The 20,082-nt window shown below is 38.0% G+C and overlaps 1 protein-coding gene across 29 annotated transcripts in view; it reads right to left on the bottom strand.

Annotated features, from left to right (window-relative positions):
- PICALM (phosphatidylinositol binding clathrin assembly protein) overlaps positions 1–20,082 on the bottom strand; it is a 107,285-nt gene that overhangs the window by 80,620 nt on the left and 6,583 nt on the right. The window contains exon 1 of one of the 29 annotated variants that reach the window (XM_037732130.1): positions 63–180. The exons of the other annotated variants lie outside the window; for them this stretch is intronic. The gene's annotated coding sequence lies outside the window, so the exon portion shown is untranslated. Of the gene's footprint in view, positions 1–62; positions 181–20,082 lie in introns of those variants that run through there. 29 annotated transcript variants of the gene reach the window in all.

Below are 20,082 nucleotides of genomic sequence, written 5' to 3'. Positions count from 1 at the left end.
AATAGGAATCCAGAAGATTTTTCATATCTTCTCTTAAAAAGTTTTCAATTCTGCCCACCCACAGGGAATAATGGATTGCAGTTAGACTCTGCCAGAGTCTCGCTCACTCAGAAAACACAAGTTCCGTTCCATGTTCCCAAAGCACTTAGAACAATGAGAATCTTTATATTCCACCTTCATGAAGCTTTGCAACCTTCTGTAAGAACAAACAGAAATCCCATTTATTCTAGTATTAACTGCATAGTATAATATGCCAATAATGTCTTAGGAGTTAGAAATATACAATAGTGGACAAAATTCCTATTATCATCGAGCTTATATACTAATGGGAGGAAAGTAATCAATAAACAAATGAATAAATATGTGTCAGATGGTGGTAAGTGCTAAGAATTTCTTAGTTCTTGGAAGGGATGGGGCTATGTGTTTAGGGGAGGTTGCTAGGAAGAAGCTCTGCATGAAATGACTTTTGAGAATTAAAGCAACAGTGGTAGTGCGTCACCAATGGCCTGGAGGCCTGCGGAACTGACCATCGTGATCAACTACCACCTTCCACATAGTAAGCATGAAGTCCTCCCATTCATTCTATATCTCACATGTCTGTTTCACCCGTGCTAAACCAAAGACACATCAAACAGGATCCTCTCTTGGTAATTTTGCAAAGCCTCTGGCTTTATGTATATAGTACTAGAGACAGCGGAAATCTCATTTATTTACACACTTCACAATTAAAATGATCTGTTCACTTTGAGTCAAAATTACACCAGCCATTCATTACACCTGCGTAAGTGACATACCTATGGCAAGCAAGCATCCAAAGACCCTGTAAGCCAGGGGTTCCCGATCCCCAGGCTATGGATGGTTCCTGGTTTGTGACCTATTAGGATCTGGGCCACACTGGCTGGTGAGCTAGCAAGCATTACTGCCTGAGCTCCGTCTCCTGTCAGATCAATGGGGGCATCAGATTCTCATAGGAAAGCAAAACCTATTGTGAACTGCACATGCAAGGAATCTAGGTTGTACACTCTTTATGAGAATCTAATGACTGATGATATGAGGTGGAACAGTTTCATCCCCAAACCATCCCCCTATACACCCCCTTCCTGCCAGTCTGTGGAAAAACTGTCTTCCATGAAACCAGTCCCTGGTGCCAGAAAGGTTGGGGACTGCTGCTGTAAGTCACTGAGTAACAAGTGAAAGCCATTTCCGAAAAATCCTTTTTCAAACTGCTGGAACTCAACTGCAGTAATGGCAGATGTAGCAACAAATAATAACCTATCTACATGGCTTTAAATTTTGAAATAATACTCAGTAAGTGGAAAATATGGGTAATTTTAATACATTATTAATGTATCACTATAAAATAAAGCCATTAATAAATCATCATAAAATAAAACCAAAGTATTTTTCCTAGTAAGTTTAATCTGAAGCACTTAAGTTTCTATGAGAAGGAAAAATCAATAGGATTATTCTACAAGAAGAAATAATCACTAGGGCAAAAAATATCTATCCTCACACACCTCATGATGATAAAACTGTTCTTATAAGATTCCTAGCAAGGTACAGTGGTATGCACCGGTAGTCCCAGCTACTCAGGAGGATGAATTAGGAGGATCACTTCAGCCCAAGAGTTTGGGCTGTAGTATGCAATGATGACACCAGTGAATAGCCACTGAACTCCAGACCAGGAAACATAGTGAGACCCTGTCTTGAAAACTTTTTTTAAAAAAAGACTCCATTTAACCCACATCACCTATTTCTCAGCATTAAAAAGTCTGACAACTTCATTTCCTAAAAAATGCCTTTCTTAAAAGGAATTATAAAGTATCTTCTGTATATCTTTATATAGATCTATATTTAGATAATATCCCATGTTTTCAAAACCACATTCTATCTATGAATGGATAGATGAAGAATCTCCTAAATTTCTTAAAGAATGTATCCTTATATTGGCTTGTGTGAGAAAGCAATATAAACTTTTAAGTCGTCTAGACAAACAGGAAGAAAAATGTAACCACCTTTCTCCCATCATTCTACAGTACCAATCTTTCACCAGTTTGTTTTTTTTTTTTTTCTTTGCTATGATTGCAAAGGATCTTCAAACAAATCTTCTACCCAATGATTACTTTTCAAGTTAATCTATTCCTAAACTTGACAAACACTGGAGAACATTTAACTAGTTTTTCTCACTTTTATGTTAGATACCCTCCAGAGTGACTGGGATTGGAAGGTGTCTTGTAATTAGCTTTTTTTTTTTTCCTGAGACAGAGTCACTCTGTCACCCAGGCTAGAGTGCAGCGGCATGATCTCGTCTCACTGTAGCCTCCGCCTCCCAGGTTCAGGTAATTCTCCTGCCTCAGACTCCTGAGCAGCTGGAATTACAGGCATGCACCACCACATCGGGCTGATTTTTATACATTTAGCAAAGATGAGGTTTCACAATGTTGGCCAGGCTGGTCTTGAACTCTGACCTCATGATCCACCCGCCTTGGCTTCCCAAAGTGCTGGGATTACAGATGTGAGCCACCACGCTCGGCCATTTTTAGCTCTTTCTATAAGACATTTCATTCAATTTCTCCCTATTAAAAATCTCTGGCTCACATTTATTTGGTAGTCTGTCCTAAGTACTATTCATTTTCAATCTGGGCTTCAAATACTGATGATGAAGATTTTAATTTACCATCACTGAAGTTCTGCTCTAGACTCTCCTGCTTCCATGCATGGTCTCATACAGTTCCATGTGCTACAACTGTACTGTAACAGGACTAAGCAACATATCAGAATGAGCAGAAAAATCTAGGATCTAATTTGAGATTCATGGTTCACTGTGATTTCAGGCATTTTTAATTAGTCACTCAGTTTTCATTTCCACATTTAAAAAATAGGATTAATATTTAATTTTCACAACATTGTGGTTAAGTAAGGTGATATACTTAGGGTACTTTATAAGCTTTAAAACACCATTATAAATACTTTTATTTTTTTATTACCATCATTTTGTATTTATGTTTTCCCTAATTTTAGGAGATAATTCCTCTTCCACCTTTCCCATACAGTATTATGAAAATACCTCAAACTCAATTACTTCTGCAAAACCTTCATTATCTAATGCCCAATTTCTTCATCAACTGGGAAGTGCTACCATAGATACTTGCACTAAATCTTAAGAGTGGCAAAATCGTTGTAATGCACATATGATTTCTTCCTTTCTTTCTGTTTAAATAAAAACAGGGTCTTGCTCTGTCACCCAGACTGAAGTAGCTAGGACTACAGATGCATGCAACCACATTCAGCTAATTTTTAAAATTTCTATAGATACAAGGTCTCAATATGCTGCCCAGGTAGGTCTCAAACTCCTGGCCTTAAGTGATCCTCCTGCTTCTGCCTCCCAAAGTGCTCAGATTACAGGCATGAGCCACCGTGACTGGCCAAGATTTCTTTATAGATTACAAAATTCATTCATACCCTTAGTCTTCCAATTGTAACAACAGCCTTGTGACACGGCAAGGAATGCTCTGTTATAGTTATCTCCATTGTAAAGATTTAAATACTTGTCTAAAGTAGCACAAACTAGCGGCTGTGTTGGAACTACATTTTTCAAACAGTAACCTTTCTACTAGTGGGAAAGATAAAGATACACATACAAACTCTCCCCCAATTTCCATGTGGTCTGAGTGAGACTTGTTATCACTTTCTCTAATTACTCTCAACTCCACACATGCTCACAAATTCAGTGTTGTGTTTAATTCTCACGAATCTAATTCTTGCATATACGGTAGGCCACATCTTGTCTGGTTTAGTATATCCTCATTGGCATCATCATCTTCATCGTGGCTACAATGAACTAAAGTTGACAGAATATGAGGAAAGAGACACAATATTCAACTCAAGTTCACAAACTTCAAAAGTTCTGGGCATTCTCCATCTCCAAATGACTCAAACTGCAAGCCTTAATTTATAAGCAAGTTTAAAGAAGTCAAGAAGGTCAAAGAACAAACTAAAATACCTTACCAGATTTTAGATGAACAGGTCTTTTATGATTTTACATGAGAAAAACATGGGGCGATTTTCCAGTCACCTTTTGCCCTAGAGATGTAATTACTATCAGTTCTAAGTAATAGCAGAAGGGGTAAACTATGTTAAAAGGGGCCTCAAAAGTTTTAACACATTCTTGGTTAGTCATTAAGTTAGGAAAACATAACTCTGATGAAGAAAGTCAAAGAAAAATGAATTCTAGACTAAGTCTATAAGCCCAAGGATAAGAAGCAACTTATAAATAAGTTTTTCTCTTAAAAGGTTTCAGGCTGGGTGCAGTGGCTCACACCTGTAATATCAGCACTTTGGGAGGCTGAGGCAGGCAGATCAGCTGAGGTTAGGAGTTCAAGACCAGCATGGTCAACATGGTGAAACCCAATCTCTACTAAAATTACAAAAACTTAGCTGGGCATTGTGGTGGGCACCTGTAATCCCAGCTACTTGGGAGGCTGAGGCAGGAGAAGCACTTAAAGTCGGGAGGTGGAGGTTGCAGTGAGCTGAGATAGCACCACTGCACTCTAGCCTGGGCAACGAAACTCTACCTCAAAAAAAAAAAAGGTTTCCAATCTCCTGCTGGAAGAAATGGTTCTCTCCCTGCACTTGCACCTTCAGGTAGTCAAGGAGTATCTTAGCATTCCAAGTTGCTCTATAAATAGCTTTCTAACTTAGCGGCCAATTGCAATTCTATAGCTAATTTTTAAGTTAGTAACTACAGCTGTTCTTCACTGTCACTCAGCTATGCCAGGCAGTGTTTCAGGGATGAGCTATAGAAGCCACCTGAAGATAATGCCTTGATCCACTCTAGGTCAGCAAGTCAAAACAATATTTTGCAAGAATATGACAAACAAAAATGACAACCAGATAAATACTCTATAAAGTCTAAGACCTTAAATTAATACCCAACACAAATTCCAAACCTGATAATGAATACACAAACACATAGTTGTGTGAAGAAAAGTTACTAAAGCTAATGTGAGAAAAGAAAAATAAAGAAATATTGCCTGCTAAACCCTAACTTCTCAGTCATTAAACAGCTGGTTTTACTTCAAAAAGGAAATGGATAATGTGATTATATCTTCCAATTCTGAAAATGGAGGCAAAGTGATCACATAAAGAAAAAACCAGAGGGCCAGGTGCGGTGGCTCATACCTGCAATCCCAGCATTTTGGAAGGCTGAGGCAGGGGGATCACATGATGCCAGGAGTTCGAGACCGGCCTCGCCAACATGGCAAAAGCCTGTCTCTACTAAAAATACAAAATTAGCTGGACATGGTGGTGCACACCTATAATCTCAGCTACTTGGGAGGCTGAGGCATGAGAATCACTGGAACCCAGAAAACAGAGGTTGCAGTGGGCTGAGATCACACCACTCCACTCTAGCCTGGGCAACAAAATAAGACTCTGTCTCAAAAAACAAAAAACAAACCAGAACTTCACTCCAGTTCCATACCAAAAGATCAAATGCAACTATTCTATAAACTTATTTTCTCTTGGATTATCAGTTTTAATAAACAAATTCATTGCAGAGAAACCCACTCCATTTTGTATATATCAATAAATCTTCACACCAATCTTATATATCAAAACCAGACAAATTCCCCCGTGACAGCTCACCTGCAATAAAGTCAGTAACTGTAATTAGTGAAATTCATTTTTTTTCTTTTTTTTTTTGAGATGATGGTGTCTCGCTCAGTCACCCAGGCTGGAATGCAGTGGTGAGATCTCAGGGTTTCATCACGTTGGCCAGGTTGGTCTTGAACTCCTGACCTCAGGTGATGCACCCACCTTGGCCTCCCAAACTGCAAGGGTTACAGGCATGAGCCACTGCCCCTTGTCTCTTTTCTACTCATCTAAGAGAAACGCTACCTTCCAAAATTCTGCCCCTCCCTTTCCAAACATGCAATCTGAAGACAGATGAAATTAGAGAAGTTAAAAAAAGTACCAACAACAATTAAAACTAGTTTCCTAGGTAAAATTACATAACATACCCAACTAAAGATTATTCTAAACTACAACAGGCCAGGCACAGTGACTCACACCTGTAATCCCAGAACTTTGGGAGGCCGAGATGGGTGGATTACCTGAGGTCAGGAGTTCAAGACCAGCCTGACCAACATGGCAAAACCCTGTCTCTACTAAAATTATAAAAATTAGCCAGACGTGGTGTGAGTGCCTGTAATCCCAGCTACTCCTGAGGCTGAGGCAGGATAATCGCTTGAATCCTGGAGGTAGAGGTTGCAGTGAGCCAAGACTGCACCACGGCACTCCAGCCTGGGCAACAAAGTGAGACTCTGTCTCAAAAAACAAAAACAAAAACAAAACAACTACATCAATAAGTTGCTTATTTAATTTCAAGTCACAAAAGGAAAAGAAAAAAAAAAAAAAAGGCCGAAAAGAAAGTTCACCCTTTTCTGCAAATAATTCAAAACTAGATGTACATGCACTATAAGTAAAACTAAACTTTTTTGGCTCTTAATGGGTTGTCAGTGGTACACAAAAGGCTGTAAGCCAAAAATGTGCAAGCAATTATATCCAGAAAAACTGATGCAGCATTGACCTATTACAGAGTTCTACTACTAAACAGATAAATGCAATTCCCCGTTCTACAAAACACACACACAGTATACATGTAATTTAAGAAACACAGTACTTCCATCATGCAAATTAAATTAAGGATCCTGGCAACAATAATTATGCTTATATTTCTGTGTTTCTAGAAAATTAAAATTAAGAGATGAAAATAAGGTGATGCAATTATCCATAAATTCATCACTTAATAATTTTAGGATGATGTCACTATGGTAGAGCATATATGGTGATGGATTAGTGATGCTCCTATATACATCCTCAACTGATCCCCCAAAATGAACAACAGCCAATACATACAAGACAATTAGACGGCATGGTCACTTAGACTGTGATCTATACCAACATTATCACTCTTTTTTGCGTGTCAGATTCATAAACCTGGCATGAACAGTCTGAACTGATCCAGCGAACCAATTAAAGAAAAATCATATTTGAATATTTACAACCTAAAGATTAATTCCCTTCAACAATGTTACATTTTTTAAAAATGAGGTTTTTTTTCTTTTTTTAAGAGACGAGGACTTGCTCTGTCACTGAGGCTTTAGTGCAGTGGCGCAATCACGGTTCACTGCAGTCTCAAACTCCTGGGTGCAAGTGATCTGCCCACTTCAGCCTCCTGAGTAGGTGGGACTACAGGCATGCACCATTGCATCTGGCTAATTTTTAAATTTTTGTAGAGACAAGGTCTCTACTATTCACGTATTTTTAATAAGGGTAGAAACTCCCTTTCTTTTTCTTACATTCAAGATACACACTGGAAAAAAAAATAAGTTATTATTATTATTTTATGTGATAGTGGTCTCGATATGTTGTACAAGTAAACCATTGGCCTCAAGAAATCCTCCCACCTCAGCTGCCTGAGGAGTTGGGACTACAGGGATGCAGCACCACACCCGGCTAAAAATTCACATTTTTGTTACCCACTTCCTCCTAAAACAAAAATTACATAAGACAATGCCACCTATTCCTACCAATGATAGTTAAGACACGTATGCAAATTCCAATTGTTTTTCAAATAATGATATCCTAGTAGGTGGGACAGAACACTCTGACGGAGAATGAAGCAAAGGCTCATAGAGAAACTGTCTCTGGTCTTCACTTCCAAAGGACCAAGCCTACAACAAAAAGCTAAAGCAACATAATTATAGCATTAGAGAATAGTAGAGAAAGAAGGCAATTTGGAAAATAAACTATTTTACTAACAGATTTTTAAAAGGTCATATGGAGCTAGGGCCAGTACTCTGTATTCCACTTACAGCTTATTCCTCTTGAAGCAGATGGACAATTTATCTTAAGAAGTATAGGAAGCTGCACCAGGTACGGCGGCTCACACTTGTAATCCCAGCACTTTGGAAGACTGAGGTGGGTGATCACCTCAAGAGTTCCAGACAAGCCTGGCCAACATTGTAAAACCCCATCTCTAATAAAAATACAAAAATCAGCTGGGCATGGTAGTGTGTGCCCGAAGTCCCAGCTGCTTGGGAGGCTGAGGCAGGAAAAATCACTTGAATCCGGAAGGCGGAGGTTGCAATGAGCTGACACTGAGCCACTGCACTCCAGCCTGGGTGACAGAGTGAGACTCCATCTCAAAAACAAACAGAAGAAGTATAAAGTTGACATTTCAAAATGCAATCTTACATATTTACAGAAATTATATTTCTCAAAGAAAAGCTCTCTCCTATCTGTATCTCATTCCGTGTAAGTTTTCTGTGAGTTAAGAGGCTCTCCTTCAGATTGCCTGACCTGTAACTGAGGTTCTTCGCTGTCATCTAAATGTTAGATTTAGTCTCTACGTCTTCTTTTTAATAGTGTTTTAGTTTAAGTATCTGGAGGAGACAATAAGACTATCTGATGAATAGGTTTGTATAAATATTGTGTTAATAATGCGTGTCAATTGCCCAAGACATAGTAAGGTTTCCTTAAAGGTTAGCTATTCTTCCCATTTTGTACGTTATAACCTAACTAAACCAACTGATATCATGTGGCTCTGTGTCCCCACCCAAATCTCACCTTGAATTGTAATAATTCCCACATGAAGGATGGGACCAGGTGGAGATAATTCAGTGATGCAGGTGGTTTCTCCTATGCTGTTCTCATGATAGTGAGTGAGTTCTCATGAAATCTGGTGGTTTTATAAGGGGTACTTCTCTCTCCTGCAGCCATGTGAAGAACACGTGTTTGCTTCCCCTTCTGCCATAACTGTAAGCTTCCTGAGGGCCCCCTGACTATGCAGAATTGTGAGTCAATTAAACCTCTTTTCTTTATAAATTACCCAGTCTTGGGTGTTTCTTCACAGCAGCATGAGAATGAACTAATACCCCAATTTTTATCAGATTTTGTGAATCCCTGAAGAATGAAAGGTTTCCTTTCTTTTTAAAATTTCTACCTTCAGATGAAAGTTAGATTTACATTATTTTTGTTGAGAAGCCTTCTTCAATGATTCCTGTGCAATCTAGAAACTCAGAAATCCCCCAAATCTCAGTAATTGCGCACCATTAATTGAGTCTATAATAAAGTTGATATAAAAAGCTTGAGGCAGCAAAATCTCATCCTCAGCTTCAAGATCAGCAAAACTCCTTGCGTTTCCTGTTTTCACACTGGCAGCAGAAACTACAGATAAAGTGTAATTTTGAAAAATTGGCTCTAACTATGGTCCAACTTTACCTACAGTAGCCAAAAAGCTATACATAAAGGTCATATAACCAAGTCATTCTTCCTTCACAATCTAGCCTCAGAATTGCTCCAACTCTATGTCTCAGTACACCCAACCTGTCCCTTTCACAATCCGAAAGCACCCCATTTACAAACACATTTCTTTGTTTTCACAATTTCAGCTTCCTGTCTACAAATGTTTGCTCATGCTCTTTCCTCCACCTGACATGCCTAGTGCTCCTAATAATTTATCATTAAAGGTCCAGTTCGCTTTCCTTATCAAAAGCAGTATCTCCTCTGATTTTTAATGTCACTTGATCTGTACTTATCTCACACTGTTTGGCAATACAGCTATCTGCATATGTCATCTTCCCTACTAAACTGAGGACAGATTAGTGTTTTTGCACTCGGATTTCTCAATAATCTCAATGCAACCTGAATAGTGACACTTAACTAAATTTGGCCTAAGGCTGCTTCCATAAGCAATGAACTGCACTTCGGTATGTTAAAACTGCAACCTAACTTGAGTATATTCTTGTAAGCAGCAGCTACGCTTTCAGCCAATCACAAGCTGCAAACTGCTCTGACATGTCCAAATAAGGCAAACATGGACCTGTAACCAATCAGGCTATGTGTGGATGTCACTTATTTTTCTGTCTATAAATACTGACTATCCACATTGCTAGGTGGGGCTCTCTGAACTTTTTCTGCTTCAGGGTGCTGCCCAATTCATGAATTGTTTCTTTGCTCAAATTTACTGCTAAATTTAATTTGTCTAAAATTTTCTTTTAACAAGACTCAATATGTAATGCTAATGAGCATATTAATTTCCATAAGATCAACAAAGTCCTTTTTTTTTTGAGACAGGGTTTCACTGTCACCAAGGCAAGAATTGCTTGGCATGATCTTGGCTCACTGCAACTTCTGCCTCCCGGGCTCAAGTGATCCTCCCACCTCAGCCTTGGGACTACAGGTGTGTGCCACCATACCCAGTGAATTTTTATATTTTCAGTAGAGATGGCGTTTCACTATGTCATCCAGGCTGGTCTCAAACTCCTGGACTCAATCAATCTGCCTACCTTGGCCTCCCAAAGTGCTGGAATTACAGGCCTCAGCCACCACACCCAGCCAAGACTAACAATGTCTTGTTTGGTGGAGATCCAGCCTTAAAAATGCACACGACAATATATCATTTTCAGATATATAAAAGTCACTAACTAAATCAAACAAGCCATCAAGATTCTTACTAACTTTAAACTGATTTAACAAATTGTTTTTATTCATACTATCACCCAGTAGGATAGTTTAAGTTCATTCATAAATTTGGAACTCAAAAAAAATCTCAATCACCAGACAAACCCACAAAAGCCATAAATTCACAGTAAACCTGATTTTATTTATTTGGAGACCCAAACACTACGTATAACAATAATCAGAGGTCCAACTTTGGGTGGTAAGGTATATTTAGCCCCCTGCACACGTGCCAACAGAATCATGCATTCTTTTTTCCTATCTTTCTGAACAAACCCACTACAACTGTATGGGAAAAGGAAAAAATACTTTGCTAGTTTCACGGCACTGGCATCTGAAGCTAGGAAAGCAGCTAATAACGGGAGAAAGGGGCCTCTAAAATGAAGATGGAAGATGGCACTGAAGAGCCCAGAGTCTATCAAGAGAACTCCTGCTCCTTTAAGGGCTCTCTCTCCAGCCTCACATCTCCTTACTCCCATTAACACTTTCTATTCTACCACACACAACTATACAAAGGTTTCCACAAACACACCATAATGTGCTTTTTCGCCTCCATGTCACTGCTTATGCTAATTTAGAAGAAACCCGTTACCTCTTCCGTGAAGTCTTTACTAACCTCCTTCAAAGTTAATTACTCTCTCCTACTTTGATTTTTATGTAAAAAGTATTATGCATTTATCTCAATATATTTCAATTATTAGTTTGCACATTTTACTATTAGACCTCATGCTCCTTTTTAAGGAAAGAATCAACTGTCACTTTTTTTTTTTTTTTTTTTTTTTTTTTTAGATAGAGTTTTGCTCTTGTTGCCCTGGCTGGAGTACAATAGCGCAATCTTGGCTCACCCCAACCTCTGACTCCCAGGTTAATTCTCCTGCCTCAGCCTCCAGAGTAACTGGGATTACAGGCATGGACCACCATGTCCAGCAAATTTTGTATTTTTAGTATTGTATTTTAGCTGGGATTAAAGGCATGCACCACCATGTCTAGCAAATTGCTTGTTGGCCAGGTATGGTGGCTCATGCCTGTAATCCCAGCGCTGTGGGAAGCTGAGGTGGAAGGTCAGGAGTTCAAGACCAGTCTGGCCAATATGCTGAAACCCCACCGTTGCTAAAATACAAAATTAGCCAGGCAATGTGGTGCACATCTGTAATCCCAGCTATTTGGGAGGCTGAGGCAGGAGAATTGCTTGAACCCAGGAGGTGGAGGTTGTGGTGATCGTGCCACTGCACTTCAGCCTGGGCAACAAGAGCGAAACTCCATTTCAAAAAATATATATATTCTATGGAAACATACAACGACACTACTCTGTGTGGACCAAAACAACTTATTGATAGTCATGCAACTATTTCTTACCTCTTCATATATCTAAAAGATTTATTCTGAGAACATTAAAACTATACACTGGATCAGATTAAGTGGTTCATCCTGCTGAAAGAATGTCTGATCCAAAATTCCAGTTATCCATCAATGAACTATGCCCAGTCCTGGAGACTGCCATCAAGTAATATTTTTATCATGCACAATTCGATCTCCACATTACACAGAGGTAGCAGAACTGCATTCCATGTCAACTTCAAAAGATTAAAAACTCAAATATCTTTGGATATAAATGTATTTCTTCATACCATACATAAAAGTTAACTCAAAATTGATCAATCCTAAATCTACGAGCTAAAATTTCTTTCTAAAACTCTTAGAAGGAAACAGGTGTAAATGTGCATAACCTTGAATTAGCCCACGATTTCTTAGATATGATATCAAAAGCACAATGAAAAAAACCAGAGGCTGGGCACCATAGCTCACGTCTGCAATCCCAGCTTTTTGGGTGGTCGAGGCAGGTGAATCACTGGAAGTCAGGAGTTCGAGACCAGCCTGGTCAACATGGTAAAACCCCGCCTCTACTAAAAATACCAAAAACTTGGCCAGGCATGGTACCAAACGCCTGTAGTCCCAGCATACTCGGGAGGCTGAGGTGGGATGGTTGCTTGAACCCAGGAGGCGAAAGTTGCAGTGAGCCAAGACCACACCACTGTACTCTAGCCTGGGTGACAGAACAAGACTCTGTCTCAAAAAAAAAAAAAAAAAAAATCCCAGAACAATTAGACTTCAAAATTTAAAACTTTTGGGCATTAAAAGATACTGTATCAAGAAAGTAACAAGACAAGTCACAGAATGGGGAAAAAAATCACAAATCATATAAAGATCTAGTATGCAAAGTATGTACTCTTCTAGTATCCAGAATACATAAAGATCAAATTGTAAAACAGGCAAAAGATCTTGAATAGATATTTTCCCTAAGATATACAAATGGCCAATAAGCACATAAAGAGATGCTAAACAGCATTAACCATTAGAGAAATGGAAACCAAAATCACAATGACATAACACTTCGTATCCAATAGAACGACTATTTTAAAAAAAATCAAAAACCAAAAATCCTGAAAGTAACAAGTTTGGCAAGAAAGTAGATGAGAAATAGGAGCCTTTATACATTGCTGATGGAAATATAAAATGGTGTTACTGCTGTGGAAAACAGTTTGGTAGTTCCTCAAAAAGTTTAAACAGAATTACCATATGACCCAGCAATTTTACTTCTAGAAATATACCTAAGAGAACTGAAAATATGTTCACACAAAAACTTGTATATGAATGTTCATAGCAGTATTATTCTTCATAGCCCAAATGGCTAAACCACCCACCAACTAACGAAGGTATAAATGAAATGCGGGCTATCCATACAAGGGACTATTATACAGCTATAAAAATGAATAAAGTACTGATACATACTACAAGGATAAACCTTTAAAATATTACAACTCATGGGCTGGGCGCAGTGGCTCACGACTGTAATCCCAGCACTTTGGGAGGCCGAGGCGGGTGGATCACAAGGTCAAGAGATCGAGACCATCCTGGTCAACATGGTGAAACCCCGTCTCTACTAAAAATACAAAAAATCCGCTGGGCATGGTGGCACGTGCCTGTAATCCCAGCTACTCAGGAGGCTGAGGCAGGAGAATTGCCTGAACCCAGGAGGCGGAGGCTGCGGTGAGCCGAGATCGCGCCATTGCACTCCAGCCTGGGTAACGAGAGAGAAACTCCGTCTCAAAAAAAAAAAAAAAAAAAAAACTCGAAGCCAGGCACAAAAGGCCACATGTTGTATGATCCATTAACATGAAATGTGCCAAAAAGAAAAATTCATGACAGAAAGTGGATTAGTGGTTGCAGGGGTCAGGGGAGAGCTTAGGAGTGCTGCTAACAGACAGGGGATCTCTTTCTTGGGTGGTGGAAAATGTTATAGAATTACATAATGGTGTTAGTTGCACACAACACCGTGAACATACTAAATACCACTGAATTGTCTACTTTAAAACTGAATTTTGTTATGTAAATTATGTCTCAATTTTAAAACTGCAAAAAAATGTGTACTCTAAAATGGAAAAAAAAAAATTAAAAATCACAAAAAAAGAAATTGTGTGTGTGTGTACACACAGTTAGCCCTCCTATCAATGGGTTCCATTATCATGGATTCAACCAGGAATCAAAAATATGCCCCCAAAAATTGCATCTCTACTGAACATGTACATACATTTTCCCTTGTCACTCCCTAAACAATATAGTGTAACAACTGTTTACATAGCATTTACATTGTATTAGGTATTATAAGTAACCAAGAGATAATTTAAAGTATACAGAGGATGTACATAGGTTATATGCAAATGATGCCATTTTACATCAGGGATTTGAGCATCCTGGATCCAATCCCTATGGATACTAAAGGACAACTGCGTATATTTATCACCTCACTTCAAAATATCTTCTTCATCTTAGCTTAAATTAGTTTTAACTACTAATATTTCAAATTAGTCAATACGAGTCAGATTTCTGCAAACAATTATTTGACATATGTCGAAAACACCTGCCAATCCCTCTGCAGTGTGAATACCACCTATTTAATTTTTGGTATATACTTAAATCACATTAAAATGTTTACATATAAGATGTATTTAAAATACAGTACACATTCATATTTCTTAAACATCCACAAGATAACTATTATCAGCGCATAAAATTTTAGGAGCACACACATCCTGCCATGACTCTTGTTCTCAGATCTTATAGTCACATGAGACCTATAATCAGCAGAAATATATACATTAAAATATGACAACCAGGTATATCCTGTGAGGTCACTTGCAGGGTATACCTGCAATCTTTAGTGAGGAAAAAAGTTTTGGAAAGTATGCCCAACTTCTTCAACCACTACTTGGAAGAGCTGCCCCTTGATTAAGACTTGGGTCCCTAGGATGTTTTCATGTATGGCTATAAATACCAGCACCATTTCTCAAATCACTGCTAAAAATTCCATGTGTTCAGAGGAAACTTTCAGCAATTCCCACTGGCCCCTGGAATCAATTTACTGATTAAGCAATAATCTAGATTAAGAGATCCTATTTTTACCACCATCGCTACCACCACTCTAACCTATGCCTTGTATCTCATACAGCTTCCTTCTAAAACAGACACTTCTTTTCTTTTACATTTTGATATCATCTGTTACGTGTGCTTTATTTATCCTTTCTTATATCAAAAATAAGTCTACTGTAGTTACACTCTAGGAGGCACCTTTCACACAAAAAGGTGTGATAGGAACCTTCTGGAGTTGTGCAAGGAAGCAGCTCTGATAAACACTTCAGATCTATTTCTAGTCCTCTCTTTAATTCTTAAAATTACATTCCTAATTTTAAGAATATGTCCTCAAAAATGTGCATTTTAATATAGTGTTCAAATGGAGCAGCTACAAAAATTTTGAAGGAACATTTTGGAAGACACTACTTTGTATCTAAACAAAACAACACTTCTTAATGCCTCATGAGTTCCATGGAACAGTAATTTGTTACGTTTTTATCAATGTTACTGACTCTATATATAAATTTGTAACCAGGCAATTTCCATAGTCACCACAAAAAATATCCTTAAATGTCTACTGGAATAGATTTTTATGTCCGTAAATTGGAATAGTCTGAGCTATGAAGGGAGGTTATGTATAACCATTCAATATTTACTGAGCACCCATGGGGTTGCTGACTAGGCACTTGGAGAAGAGATAGAGAACAATACAGAACACAGTTCCTATTCCACGGAGGAAATGAGCATAAACCCAATATATATATAAGAAAGACAGCAACTACAGTTTAACAATATTTGAAACTTAAAAATTGTAAGAATAATGTTGGACTGACAGGAGCAAGGGGAGTTATTCAGTGATGTTTTTATAAAAGAGGCTATTGTAAATGTGATTATTAATGGAAGCAAGGTAAAGAAAGTTTAGAAGAGGCCCAGCATGGTGGCTCACACCTACAATCCTAGAGCTTTGGGAAACCAAGGCCAGTAGTTTGAGACCAGCCTAGGCAAGAGCCCCTTTCTCTTTAGCAGGGCATGGTGGCACACACCTGTAGTCCTACCTACTCAGGAGGCTGAGGCCAGAGAATCCCTTGAGCCCAGGAGTTCAGAGTTACAGTAAGCCATGATCATGACACTACACTCCAGCTTGGGGGACAGAGTGAGACCCTGTCTCTAGTCCAAGGAATCACATGTGCAAAGATTAATGATTTGGTAGTCAAGAACTTTTGGCACAAGTGATACCTAACCTGCCTGGCTTACAAAAAAAATAAATAAATAAATAAATAAATAAATAAATAAAAGATGCTTTTAACATTAAAAAAAAAAAAAGAATGAGGACAAATAATCAAGAGTTCCAATTAGCAACTAATTTGTAAGGCCTTTGGGAAAAAAAATTTAGGTATTAGTGTGACTTTTTTGCCCCAGCAGTTTCCTTTCCAAGTCATATTGAACACTCCTTCCAATCTACTTATGGACATAAAGTAGACATAGAGATTATGTCACATCTCTTGCTTGAAATCTTCCAAAAGTTGGGGCACTGCTACCTACAAAATCAAATCCAAAATTACTCTGAGAGTTCAAAGCAACTCTTAAATCTAGTTCCTCTTTGGGTATGCTTTTGTCCCCTCTAATACATACTCATTTCCAAAGGTACATTTTTTAGTTTCAGAACCTTTACACTTTTAAAATTGAGGACCCCAAAGAGCTTTTATGTGAGGGTTCTCTATCAATGTTTACTGTGTTAGAAACTGAAACCGATAAATTTATCAACATTAATTCATTTGAGAAATAACTACATTTAAAAAAAAAACAACAAAAAAACCCACAATTTAGAAGAGTGGCACTGTTTCACATCTTTGCAAAACTCTACTATGTGGCTTAATAGGAAATAGTTGAATTCTCATTATCTGCTACTACCTTCAATCTGTTGCAATATCACACATCATATAGCCTTTGGAAAACTCCACTGTACGGTGGTGAAAGAATAAAAATACTAATGTCTTAGTATATGAAAACAGTTTTGAGCTAAAAAACTTGCTGAAATGGTATTGGGGACCCCCAGAAGTCCACAGGCCACACCTTAAGAACCACTGCCAACAAAGAAAAAAGGCAATACAATGCAGCAAAGACAGTCTTTTCAACAGATAGTACTGCACAACTAGATATCCACAGGCAAACAAATGAATCTGGAAACAGACATTACTCACAAAAATTAACTCAAAATTGATCACAGACCTAAACGTAAAATGCAAAATTGTAACACTCCCAGATGGTGACACAGAAGACAATCCAGATGACCTTGGGTTTGATTATGAGTTTTTAAATACAATGATGAAGGCATGACCCATGAAAGAAAGAACTGCTCAACTGAACTTTATTAAGATTAAAATACTCTGCTGTGTGAAAGGCATGGTCAAGAGAATGAAAAAGACAAGGCACAGACTGGGAGAAAATATTTGCAAAAGACATATTTGATAGCCAGAACCCATGGCTCACGCCTGTAATCCTAACACTTTGGGAGGCTGAGGTGGGTGGATCACCTGAGGTCAGGTGTTCAAGACCAGCCTGGCTAACATGGTGAAACCCCGTCTCTACTGAAAATACAAAAATTAGTCAGGCATGATGGTGGGTGCCTGTAAACCCAGCTCCTGGGGAGGATGAGGCAGAAGAATTGCTTGTACCTGGGGGGCAGAGGTTGCAGTGAGCCAAGATGGCATCACTGCACTCCAGCTTGGGCGACAGAATGAGACTCCATCTCAAAAAAAAAAAGAGAAAAAAGATACATTTGATAAAGAGCTGTTTATTCAAACTATACCACTCTCAAATCAACATAGACATAGAAAGTCATTTCTCTTCTGTTTTCTTCTTAGAATCACCAGACATAGATGCCAAAATCCAAAGAGTGATAATATCAAATGCTGGTGAGAATGTGAACACTAACTCCCATGCATTACTGGTGGGAATATAAAATGGTACAATCACTTTGAAAGGCAGTTTAGAGGTTTCTTGAAAACTAAAGGTACTCTTACCATAGGCTCCAGCAACTGTGTTCCTTGGTATTTACCAACAAACTGAAAACATGTCCACACAAAAAACATGTACACAGATGTTTACAACAGCTTTATTCACAACTGCCAAAACTAGACAGCAACCAAGATGTCCTTCAGTAAGTAAATGGACAAACAAACTCTGATACATCCAGATAATAGTCAAGTGCTAAAAATAAATAAATAAATAAATAAATAAATAAATAAGGAAGCTGTCAAACCAGGAAAAGCCATTGAGGAAATCATAAATGCATATTACCACATGAAAAAAGAAAATCTGAAGACTATAGACTGTTTGATTCCAACTATGACATTCTTGAAAAGGCAAAACTATTGAGGCAGTTAAAAAAAATAGCAATCGTCAGTGTTTGGGCAGAGGAGGGATGACGAGGTGGAGCACAGAGTATTTCAAAGCAGATAAATATTGTACTGCTACAATAGCGGATATATGCCATACAAATGTCCAAACTCATAGAATATACAAACTCCAAGAGTGAACCCTGGCCAGGCACAGTGACTCATGCCTGTAATCCCAGCACTTTGGCAGGCCAAGGTGGGTGGATAGCCTGAGGTTAGGGGCTCAAGATCAACCTGGCTAACATGGTGAAACCCCGTTTCTACTACAAATACAAAAAATTAGCCAGGCATGATGGCGCACATCCTGTAATCCCAGTTACTCGGGAGGCTGAGGCAGAAGAATCGCTTGAACCTAGGAGGCAGAGGTTGCAGTGAGCCGAGATCTCGCCATTGCACTCTAGCTTGGGCAACAAGAGCAAAACTCTGTCTCAAAAAAAAAAAAAAAAAGATTCTCTTTTAAAGAAATAGCAGCTAACTGCCCAAAATGATTTTCCATAAAAAGAACCATATATACAATGAACACATAAAATTCTAAAAGGTCAAGTCCAAAATTTTGATTCTCTAGAGAAACTAAAGCCATTTAGGAACATACTAAGATAGAACACAAAGTAACGGAAATGTCACTTTGGCTATCCAAAGAACAGGAAGAGCAAACACTAAGCCTTCACTTTGAAAGTCTAAGGCTACTTCTTCCTGGTAGGGGCTCTAACCTTTTGCCAAAAAGCCTGTAAGTTTATTTTTCTTAATTATTTGATTTTGAGTGAGAAATCATAAAAATAACCATTTCAGAGCTGAAGAAAACAGAAGAGAAATGACTTTCTATGTCTATGGTGATTCTAAATGATCATGGCCAAATAAATTTATTTAAACGAAAGCAATTCTGATTAATAGATTATTTTTAAACAATTAATTTTTAAAACATCAAAGCAAATATTTCATGTCTCACATATGAAAGAAAAATGCCAAGAAGTGTTTCACTTCTCACCTGCCATAGTGACTTTTAATTCAAAGACAACTTTAAAAATTATTCAGATATATAAAATATGTAGTAAACATAAAAAGTATAGATGCCCAAAGGCTAATATTATTTCTTAAAACAGCAAATAAATCCATCAGTGAACAATAATTACAAAGCTATTTCAGAATTCATTTCCTAATTAAGAACAAGTGGCTACAAAAAACAGGTGAATATTAAGTTACCTTTAGAATTTCTCTTTTAAAATACATACTATTCAGAAACTTAACTAGATATATCTGGGAGGAAAAAGGACACATTCGTGAATTTTACTATGTGTCTCAGGCATTCTGTTCTGCCATGGTGACAGAAAAAAATAAATAAATAAAATGCCTCAGGCATTTGATATACGCAGTCAAATCTTACTCATTACTAATACCTTGATACTCTATTACTACATTCTGTATTGTAAGACTAAAAGTAAGGATAATGAAAAATGAAAATATAAATCACATGGTTAATACTTATATGAAACCCAGACATTAATTACAAAATAACGATCTTTTTAAAACAAGATCCTTTTGGAAAAAAAAAAGTCCCAGTTACCTTACTTATAAATAAGAGACATCCTGGGACAGATCTTCTACTTTATTTCTTCCTTACAGACATCTTCTTAGAAATCACATCCTAGTTACCAGATCCTTCTTGACAATATGCAAAACTAAACACCCATAAGATATTATTAACTGAGACATTAAAAACCATTTGTGAGCAGGGCGCAGTGGCTCAAGCCTG

This window comes from Cebus imitator, unplaced genomic scaffold (assembly GCF_001604975.1).
Source record: "Cebus imitator isolate Cc_AM_T3 unplaced genomic scaffold, Cebus_imitator-1.0 Scaffold442, whole genome shotgun sequence".
NCBI lineage: Eukaryota > Metazoa > Chordata > Mammalia > Primates > Cebidae > Cebus > Cebus imitator.
Note: the sequence above shows the minus strand (reverse complement) of the source record. Positions and strands in the feature narration are given on the sequence as shown.